Genomic DNA, 11,430 nt, shown 5'->3' with positions numbered 1-11,430 from the left:
AGAGTTGGGTTGTTGTGGATGCTGCTAATACTAATAAGAGAAGAAATTTGGCAAGAATATGGCAGAATATTGCCATAATACAAAAATGTCCTTAAAACAATATATATATGTGTGTAATTTCCAAACCTCTTTGAAAAGCAGGGGCACGGTTTATAGGAGGTGACTTGGATTCAAGGAGGCAAACCATTTACAGCAGGTCTTTGCAGAGCCCATTGAAATAATCATCACAGGTAAGCAGGAATAAGAGATGAGGCTGCACTCCGTTTCCCTCTGAGATATCATAAAATATCTGGGGGCATACTGCTCCCTTTGTGGGTGCATAAAGAATTAGTTGCCTTGACTGGAAAATCCGTCCTCTGAATCATGCAGTGTGGAGTTATAACTGGTTACAATTTGTTTAAAAAGTGCTCCTCTGAGGACAGGTACAGATTTTCTTCTTATTATTTCTTCCTTCTCCTGCTGCTTTGCAGTTCAATTGCTGGAGATCTCATTTACCCAACAGCTGAATGCCAATCCAGCCATGGTCCGTCTTTTCTACTGTAAACTCTAAGGAGTGGGTTGTTGCTTAATAATTTTATAGATTATTTTCTCAATTCCCAGTTTCAGTGTAGGCCATAGTGGTGTCCTTCCCTGTGTCCTAACATTAATGGAAGAACCATGGTGTAGTCACCTTACCTTAAAGACTGTAGGTTCCATAATACTCTGCAATCTTTCAGCACATAGTAATTATGAGCATATCTTGAGAAATATGCATAGTATTATATTTATGTATAAATCAGTTTCCAAATTAAACATTTTAACTAGCTAGGTGAAATATTTCATACGCTTGACAGATATAAAACACTGATGATTCACATACCAATTAACTTGTTCTAAAATAGTCTCTTTTGTGCACAGCCAGGCATCCAGTGTAACTTAAGGTATTACAGAGTTTTGCACTGTAATAGCCACAGTTTTATGATATTTTATGCATTTATTCACTACTAATAAAAGTAATTCTGCAAATGACACAGCATTTTACAAAAGATACTTTCTCAGGGCTTCATTTCTGCTGACTGGTAGTCAGATGCCAGAACCAATTTAGCCAAGTAGCCTAATCTCCTATGTATGTTGCTAAGTCAAATTGCGATATATTTATTCATGTTGGGTAGCATCTGGTTGATTTAAACAGGATTACTGATGATGTAAGAGTATTAAATGTGAATGCACGGCACAGTTCAAAAGGGGTGTCTCGCTGGGACCTGGGATCAGTGCAGTTTTACAACGTGAGATAAAATGAGCTCCACTTCAGTGTACTAAAATATCCCAGTGAGAGCTATCCTGAAGTAGTCTGAGCTGCATGTCACGCTTTGCAGATCGTGCGGAAGACCCAGATAAAGCTTTAATGTTTAGATGGCACAGGTTTTTCCTCTAAGGTAATTCTTAAATGGCAGTTTGTGTGTTTGATTTGATAGAATTCTGATTTCTGTCAGTGGGTGCCAGGCAAGAAACAGATTCACAGAACCTTGAGGGCTGGAAGGGGCTGCTGGAGGTCATCTTCTCTAACCTCCTGCTAAAGCAGGTTCCCTACAGCAAGTTACATAGGAAAACTTCCAGGCAGGCTTGCAGTATCTTCATGCTGAAGTCAGGGTATTCAATATCTCTTGTTATCCCCTCATCTAGCCAATCAGTCATGACATAGAAGGCTACCAGACTGGTCAAGCATGATTTCCCCTTGGTGAATCCATGTTGACTACTCCTGATAAACTTCTCCCACTTGCGTAGAGATGAATAAGATATCATGGCCCCTTGTATTTAGAAAAATAACAGAAATTTGGCAAGTCACGGTGAAGTCCAAATTCCAGCAGCATTGAAACCAGAAGAATAAGATGACAGACAAAATTGCTGAGTTTATTTCAGATATTTGGGCCCAAAAATCTGCCCCTGAGAGCACGTTGTCATTTGGAGCATTTCATTGCTAGCACCAGCTGCTCGCTATTTGTTAGTTACTGTGAAGGTGACGAAATTGAATGATGATGAAAATAAATCTGTTAGATATCCATCAACTCTTCCCTTCTAAATCAGCACTGTTACCCATAAAATTTGCCCCTGGTGATTTCAGAGCAGTGCTGTTGAGAACTTGTCTTGAGTCAAGGCTGCTCACCCAGATGCTGGGAAAAGTGGGTTTCAATGCAGCATGGATTCTGCCTTGCAAAAATGTTCTGCTGAGAAATATATATATTTCTTTAATTATTTGGGGTGGTGTCTTTTTACACAGGTGTTAAATTTCCTGGAGTTAATCGGGTAGAAAATGCCTCTGAGGCATCATTCAGTCCATTAACTGCAATGCCAACTGCCAATGTCTGGAGTTGAATGCTAACAGATTTTATAACTCTTCACAATAATTGACAAAGCCAGACAGATTCACAGTTCAGCGTAGCCCTCCTGTTCTTACCTGCTGCCTTCTGTGTTTATATCCCCAGTGTCTGAAACTTGCTTCCTTTTTTAACAGGGGAGATGTGAATATGAGAAGCTGGGTTGTTTTGCTCATTTATGTGAAAATTATACAGACGAGTGAACACCCAGCAAACCTGGATCAGAATCCCTTCCCCCACATCTGCTTATTACTTTAAGGGGAGCATTATTGCTACATTATGTCTGACACTTTGCTCCATAATGAAGGGAGCAAAGCAAGAGAGTAGGGAATAGCTGAAAGACTAATCACAAATTTTTAAGGTTCTGATTGTTTAACAATTAAATGTCCTCTCTGTAGTTTCTATGGAATATATGGTATTTCCACTGTAAGTTCCATTGTGGGTGTTCCAGTACGATCATGAGAGGACAATATAGCTAACTATTCAAGAGCCTTTTTATCTATTTGCTCTGTGGGATCTCTGCAGCACTCTTATTTCTTTGTTCTTTGAAGTTTTTTGTATATGTGTATTTAGAAGGGCACTTGAGAACATGAGGATAAAAAGCAGCAAATAAATATGTTTGGAAAGTATGCGTTGTACTAAATCAGCAAAGGGTGAAGAGCTCCAGACATGAGAAGGGAAGAAAACTGGCTCCACCTTAGAAAACTAATAGGAGAACTGCTGAGTAAAAAATGCAGTCATCCAGCTGCAATTTATTAAGTGGGGAAAAAAGCCATGGAAGATCAGAAATCAAAGATCGCTGTATGTTTACTGGTTTTTTGAAGCATCAAGCACAAAGACTAATCAACTGATCTTCAGAATATCCTAGTGAGTTTCAGATATGTTAGCCTTGTTTTACCATCAGAGGCATAAAGAGATTATTGGTCCAAGACTGTACCAGAGATCTGTGACAGTAATAGTAATGTAGGCCTGTGTCCAGTGCAGTGACACCACCATGAAGCCATCCAATCTTCTATCAAGGTAAGAAGGCAATAATGCAGGGCTGTTGGCATAACACTGAGCCACAGGAGATATGCTGATGAGAGATCCCCATGGCATAGAATCATTAAGGTTGGAACAGACCTCTAAGATCATCTAGCTACCAGCTGGACAGTTCTATGTTGCTATGGTCATGGTGAAGAAAGCCTGACTTTCAGTCTTGACTTCTGGTTACAGACACACTGAATGGTAGAGATGTATCTTCAGGTAACCCTTTATTGCTCCAGGCATAATTTAAATTGGAAATTTTAATTTTTAAAAAGAGCGAACAGCAAAAAGTCACCTAACATAGAATGTTTACAGTTTGTGTCTTCCTTCTGCTTTTGGTGATGCAGCGTATAAGACCATATAACTAAAACCATTATCTTTACAAAAAAGTTTTACTCGTTGGGCTTTGCAGGAGGAACTGGCCTTGTTGTTTTTTTTCTTCATAGCTCCTAGGGGGACAGGTGTCATGTGGTATTAGCTAAGCATATTTCATTATTTATGTTTCTGTCAGTGAGTATGTCTCGTTAAACATATTCAGTCTGGTTAAGTGAGCTTTGTGTTATGTGTTCAGGCTTGCACATCTATATTGTAACCACTGCAAAACATAGAAGAAAGCTGATGCAATTTTTATCAGCTATATTAACCTATTTGTAATAAAGGGTTCTCAGGCTTTCATCCAAATACTTAAGGTATATTTACCAGTTCCATGATGTGCTTTTAAGTCATCTGAGAGCTCAGAAAAAAAAAAGACTACCATCATTACGCCTAGTTTTTCTGTTCAGTAGTCTTCAGCTTAACTGTACAATCTTTAGGGCTCTGCTGATCAAAAAGGTTGAAATCCACTGCCTTCTAGGACTTCTCTGTAAATAGAAAGAAATTGCTTTATCCAGTATATTTTCCACAGGGATAGCTGATCAAAAGGAAGATACCGGTAGTGGAATTCAGCACTGTATATATTTGATCTACTTTTTATTTGCACTACAGTTTTGTGTTGTTGTTTTTTTTTTTTTACATCATTCTGGTAATGTAAAGTGTTTTTTGAGTGGATGCAAATGCAACGTAATTTACATGTGCTTTCAAATTTCTCATCGTTGCCAAAGCTGTGTAAAAGGATGTGATTTTGTAATACAGCTAAATGCACCCAATGGTTGGCAGGAGTTTAAACGAGCAGCCTCACGCCTTCCCTTCTCCTCTTCTCCTGCCTACTTTCCCCTAGAACTTCTATAGAGATTAAGGGACCTACACTGAAAAAATTAATCACTTCTAAAAAAGACTTTAGGTTCTCCTGTAGGATGAGCGGAGTACAGCTTTCTGTACAAGCACATAGGTGGAGCTAAAACTGAGAGGATGGAAAGGGGTGATTTCCTATGCTTTGGAATTGAATATTCCTTTGGAAATTCAAATATGATATAGCACATGGTCATGGGAATCACGATGAGAAAAATCAATTCTCTTTGTGTTGTGAAGGTCTCATGTAGATGTGTCTTTCAGCATTGTTTTGCTTCAAAAAGGAAAAGTTATGTGTCTGTGAGTGAGATATATTCTGCAAGGTACTGCAAAGCACACACTGGAGGCACCTTAATTCTTCAGTTTCTTAGCTTTAATGTGATTATTATTTTTCCCTGGTTAACTGTAAACAGAATTTAGTATGGAAAAAATATGATTATTTCATAGACTCCAGTGATTCTCATGCAAGCCTGTTTGTAGCTAACATTGCATTATAGAATTGGGAAGCTGCGAGGGGAAAAGTACATAAGCAGTTAGGAATTTCTTTTATATCAAGAGTGATTTAATCACTCTTATAAAATGAGCTCTGAAAGAACTCTGAAGTTCTTCTGTTAGGAACTATGCAGTCTTCCCAAGATTTGACAAATACATCAGGTGAAATAAATTGCCTGGAAAATTGAAACTTTTCTGGAAGATGGAGAAGGCAAAGGCTGCTGCCTGGTGAGAAGGAAAAAGCAAGCTTGGGAGGCAAAAAGGGAAAAAAAAACTGCAGAACAGAGTGGTTTTCTTTGTCTTGGTTAAAATTTGTTTAAAAGGTGACAATGAAAGGATGGCATTCAGCATGCTAGCTGGTTTGTTATCAGCCAGCAAATAAACTAAGCTGAATCTCTAGACTCTAGTCCCATGGTGATCAGATATTACAGTACATATGGTATGGAAACATTAAGCTGTGTTTGACGACCTCACAGCACCTAAACACAGCGTGCCTGCTGACTGGTGACCATACACTACAGCTGCCATAAACATGCCTTCTGCTATCCTGCACCTGGATTGTTACACATACAAATCTTAGATATTATTGCAAAGGAATGCCTAGCAAAGGATTTCACATACTAGCTCTCCATGGGAGCTGCTGCCAACAGACCATGTGTCCCAACTGATAAAAACAGATGTAATCTTCTGTCTATTTCAAATTACTTTGTCATATCACGCAACATTTCTTGCCACCCTGTCCAAAAATTGCAACAGTTCTGTTTTTCTCCTGGTGAAACTAAAACAATATGTGACATCCTTTGTGTTTTACTGGCTGCCTCTAAGCTGCAAAAAGTATTTAAGAATGATGGGTCAGGGTGAAAGGTGCAGCAACAGACTAAATGCTGTACGCAGTGCCTTTGGTTGGTTGGGCTGTGTGTCAACTTGAATAGCCATGTTCCGTAACTTTGCATTCAGTATCTGGCATTTAAGACTTTGAAAAACAAGCCAAAAATTCTGAGTAGATTCTTTCTGATATTAAGCATTGGCTGCTTAAGTTAAGCTTCCTTGTGCAATTTCAGCTCAAATGTAATTTACTGCATTTTAGAAGATTATCTGAACAAAATTAACTGCTGGCAATATTAATTATTCAGAAGTTTCCTCGCCTTTTACTTTATGGTTTAAATGTTATGTAGAAGTATTTACTTCTGAATAAATAGTCCTGATGTTTTCTAGACCTCGGTGATATCTGATGCATGCGAAAACTGTACTAAAATAATGCTACCAGTGGGCAGTTTTTCTTTGTTTTGTGGCATAGTGCCATACTGATTTAGTTAACACTAGGGTACAGTTATCTTATTCCCATGTTATTTCACGGTGAATATCATCTGACAATTTATTCTGAAAGTGCAGAGCTGCCTGGAAATTGGAGGACATTTTTGAACGCTACATAAAAAGGAATTAATTCCTTCTTTTACCTATATATCTTACATGGTTTGTATGAGTATCAGTGATCTCTAAATTATGCAAGACATATGTAGCTGAGACGAAACATGAAGTTTCAAGGATCCTATAACCATTCTGTTGATCTCTACCCATCTCTATGGAGCGCTCCATCTACAGCATCGCTGCTCTGGTGTTGGTCTCTGCACATTTCATTCCCAGTGCTGTTGTGTAGCTCTAACAAGAGTTCATTAAGCTGATTACTTGTTACTCATTACTTGTTTTCCTCCCAGCTCTGCCCAGGCACCTCAGTCTTGATCCAAAACCATTCATGCTTTCCTGGTTATGGGATCCCAAAGTACTTTCATCAAACTATTTTAAGAATTGCCATCAATACACATTGCTATTCCAGTTTTGAATGAAGTCTTTTGATCTAACCAAGTTGTACCAAACAGTGAACAGGCTGAGAGGAATGTCTGCCAGATTTAAACACCCACAACATGACTCTATTTGTGACTGCACAAGAGAGTACCATAATAGACCCATTATTTATTGCTCAATGCTTTAATTTTCCCCTTTTCCTGAAATCACTGAAATACAGATTTTAGTAATACAGTACATTTTTTGCTTAATTTTGTTTTTCTTCACCTGGAGTTTAGACACAGTTATTCTTATAATTTAAGCTTGAGATGATTAGGTTGAAGTTTGTTTGAACCAGAAAATTCTGATGTGGTTGGAAGGCATATGATGCTGGTGAGCAGCCTTTGATAGCAGCCTTCCTGGGGACAGCACAGCATGCTCCCATGTACATCCGAAAGTACATCTTCCTTTGTTTCAGCTTCCTGCCTGTTTGCTATATAAATTTTGATGCTGTCAGGAGCCACAAGAAAGGGAAAATAAGGCTGATTTCTCTTGGTTTGGGCATGCCAAACAAAGTCTTTAACATATGTTACGTAACTCCTCAAATGACAAGTTACAGGCAATGAAAGACCTCTGGCTTCCAGCCCCTTTGGAATCATAAACCTGAAAATTCTGTGCTGTATAGTACATTAGCTTTCTTCTTTTTTCCCTTCTTTCTGCTGTCAGCAATTTTTCAAGCACTGAATATGACAATGCCTGTAATCTCCCTGTAGTATCACAAATGTTGCACTGGGATGCCCTGTGCAGACTGACCTGATGAAGAAATTAATGGCAGCCTATAGGTCAAGTGGATGCTTCTGGTTACGGAGGAGTACAGGGCTGTCAAACTGCTCTTCCGAGGGCTTTTTAAATTACAACCTTTTACTATACAAATGGAATGGAGTAAGACTCTGCATAACGTCTGTTTTCCAAACTTAAGAGAAAGGCAGTAGCCAGTTAAGATGGTGACACACCTCTTAGAACTGAGTGGCCAAGTCTTGCTTTTCCTGGCTTGTACTGAACCCAGCATTAAACCACATATTCCTTTGAAATTAAGCAGTGAGACAGTGGAAGCATATGCCATCGTTTGCTGAGACAGGAAAAAAGAGCATTGAAATGCAAATTCTCATGGTACAGTTCTAGTTTTACTTAGTCTAATCTCATAGCCTCCAGATTATTGTACAATCAATAAACAGTCCTGAATTTATCTCATCTACCAATGTAAAATCAAGCAACATCATTATGCACAGCTGTACGATAGCAGTTTCACAACGCGATTATTTTGTTGCACAGAACAGATGCATACTGTTGGCATCTCAGAGCCAGGAAGAGATGCATGCAGCTTGTATCAGCTGGAATTCACTTTCACATACATCACTTGGGGACATGAATGCGCAATGTGACAGGCCCATCACTACCAATAATTCATCTAATTTACTATGGCAAGGTGGATACACGGTTGTGTCTGAAAGCCAACAAGTCAGCGACTTCATCTAACAGCTCACGCTGTTCCCAGCAGTGCTACGATCCTACTAATAATTTAATCTCGTATTTGAAGTTCGGTTCCCAACAGTTTGTCTCCTCTTTCTCATTTTCTATCACTTCTACTTATAAATATAATGGTCCATTTCAGCAAAATTAACTGCAATTTCATGGTTCACCACAGCAGGAGTAAGTTTTATACATAATACTGTAACCCATATATTTGTTCCCTGGAATGCAAACTGAATCGATGAGCAATACTGTGTCCTGTATAAATAACTGAAAAAGGAGGAGAGAAACAAAGATTGTTTCTCTGGCTTTGACTTTCTGATCATTTTTCCAGAATCTTTTACTTAAATAACAACACATATATTTAAAAATACAGGTAACAGTTACCTTTATTTCTTCTTGAAGGCAAACTCCGGTGCTTAGCTTGTGCTTCATTCTTTCCTTTTCTTAGAAAATGTACTTTGCAGAATTTGCTTCCTCACAAAATGTGTCAGTTGGCAATGCCTACCATACAGAATTCATTTGTCTAGCAGGTGCCAATTATGACAAGGGCAAGGATAGAACGTGGCTCTTGCTCTTTCGTAAGTGTGTCAACAATGGGTGGGAAGAAATGCTCTACAATAGGCTGGACAATAAGAAGTTCATTTTCCAGAGCCTCTCTGACATTCAGGTTCTCTGTAGGGATTACCAGCAGGTGGAATAATTGATATGAACTGAATAATTATCTTTGCAGTATGGACACCTAACTACTGTGACTTGATTGGCATTTCCATTTCTTTTCACTGTAGAGATGTTAGGCAGTAATTATTAAGAATTTCTTGCAGGTTAAGAGCTACAAACAATGTCTGCAGATGATACTGAAAATAAAGATAACAGCTTTCATATGCTGCTACAAGTTTCCTAAATTACCTGGTTTCTTAACTGATCTGATTCATTATGAAATAGAAAAGGTTACTTACATTTAAGTGGTAAAGATGGTTGAGTGGTCAGTGTCGTGTCTTTACTTTAAATGTAAACTTCTGGACTATCATCCATTAAGTCAGCATGACCTGCCTTCTCCTTCTGCTGAAATTACTAAGTAGTAGGTTTGGAACAAAAAGAAGGAAGTAATTTTCCATACTGCACATTAAGTAAGCTGTTAAATTTATTGTCAAGAGGTGTAATGAAGGGCAGAAACATAAAAAGGTAGATTTACAGTGAAAAATGTGGCTCTTCAGTCTAATTTTTTATAAATAATCTCAGTTTCAACAAGTCTCCAGGTTGCTGTAGGTAATGACTCCTGGAAGGAATGTAAAGAAAAGGCTCGCTATTTCTTTTCCTCCTGCCCACTTTTTGTGGTGGACATTATTGGCACTATAAGCTAAAAGTCACTGGGCCAGACTGGCCTTTTGCCTGACCCCGCATGCTACTGTAGTTCTCTTACACTTGTAGTACATTATAATATCTTTGGTATGATTTCTTGGCAAAAACACATTTGCTTCAAAACCAAGCTGTTTCAGTCAGTGGCATCTGTCAAAACTGAGGAATGAGCAAACCTACTGACTGAAACTGCTTCAGCGCTTACTTCCTAATTGACATACACCTGGGAAGCTGCTTAGTAACTTAAGTTGTCTGGACTATCCTAGTGCCAAGCAGTCACGTTAATTACCCTATTCTCACATAACAAATTTTTATACACAAATCCTGTCTTACTGTCGTCTCCAATGCATTTCCCTTCATTAATCTATGAAAATATGGCTATGAAAGCTCAATATAAATCCCAGTCTACTCCAATACATATTTTATAGGCAGGAAATATTAGTTCTTCTTGCTTATTTTCGAGCAGTAATTTTCATACATGCCAAGTGATTGCTAATTTATTTTCAATTTTCTGCATTTCAGCTCATCTGTCTTTATATTAAAAAAAAAATTCAAGTGACCTGTAAGCCTAAAGTCAGCAATGATGAATTTTTTCCTAAGTTGTTACCTGTTCGTGCAATAGTATTTTAACAAGGGGTGTTTTTTTTCCTAAAAAACAATATGGAATAGCTGATTTCCCTACTGCTCTCTCTTATTTCTTTGTGCAGCTACAATTTACTACTTTCCTTTGAGCAATTAGTTTTAATAATACCCCCCCTTCCTAATTTTAATTGACAGGCCTTCTTAAGTCCTCCTGACCTTGGTCCCTCCTAGCGCTACCTGTAAAGCAAAATCCTCTTCTGTGTCTCAGTGTTGAAGAAACTCTTGATGATGGTGTGAGACTTTTGTTCATCCACTGTTGATGAAACAACCCAACAGCATGAGGCATTCAGACACATGCCTCCAGTTCTTTCCACAGTCACCCATCCTGTGTCTTATCCATCATCTCAGCAAGAGAAGCTGTGCTATGTGTGAGTTCACTGATCTTTCACATAGGTGAATTTGGAGGCCCTTGAGGGCTTTTAGAGAGTTTGCTAACCTGACTATTAAAAGTCTGCCAAGAACACAGAGAGCACTAGTGAGCGAAAGAAGAAATGGATCATAGTATTTTCCAGTAAGCTTGTTTAAAAGTAGCATAACACCATCTACTATTAAACCACATGTCACGGTTTAAACGAAAATCCACCTGCGTCTGTGACAGGGACTGTGGGCCCCGCAGGGTCCCTAGGCCAAAAGGAAAAAAAAGTTAATTAGGAAAAGAAAACAGCTGCAACGATCTAAGGAGGCACACTTTTATTTACTAAATACTATATCGAAATACAGGATAACACAATATAATACAATATAATTGAAAATTGAGCTAACAAATCAAGCAAAATAGGAGAGAGAATGAGTCCCGAAATCGAGAGGCCTACTGTGAAATCTAGGCGAAATGGTGAAGACTCCCACACACTCCCCTGAACGCCAGAACTTGAAAGACGTCAGTCTAGCCTGTGACAGAGATAATATAGTATCCAGGTCCTGTGACCTATCTCTGACCGTGTTGTTCTCTGGGAGATGTAGTGTTCTTCTGTAAGTTGCAGATTCAGTAAAATTATTCATGCTTTGTATGATGTTATGA

Source organism: Coturnix japonica, chromosome 1, assembly GCF_054131305.1.
Source record: "Coturnix japonica strain WE chromosome 1, WE-NBRP24, whole genome shotgun sequence".
NCBI classification, from domain to species: domain Eukaryota; kingdom Metazoa; phylum Chordata; class Aves; order Galliformes; family Phasianidae; genus Coturnix; species Coturnix japonica.
The sequence above is the reverse complement of the archived record's forward strand: the minus strand, read 5'-3'. Positions refer to the sequence as shown.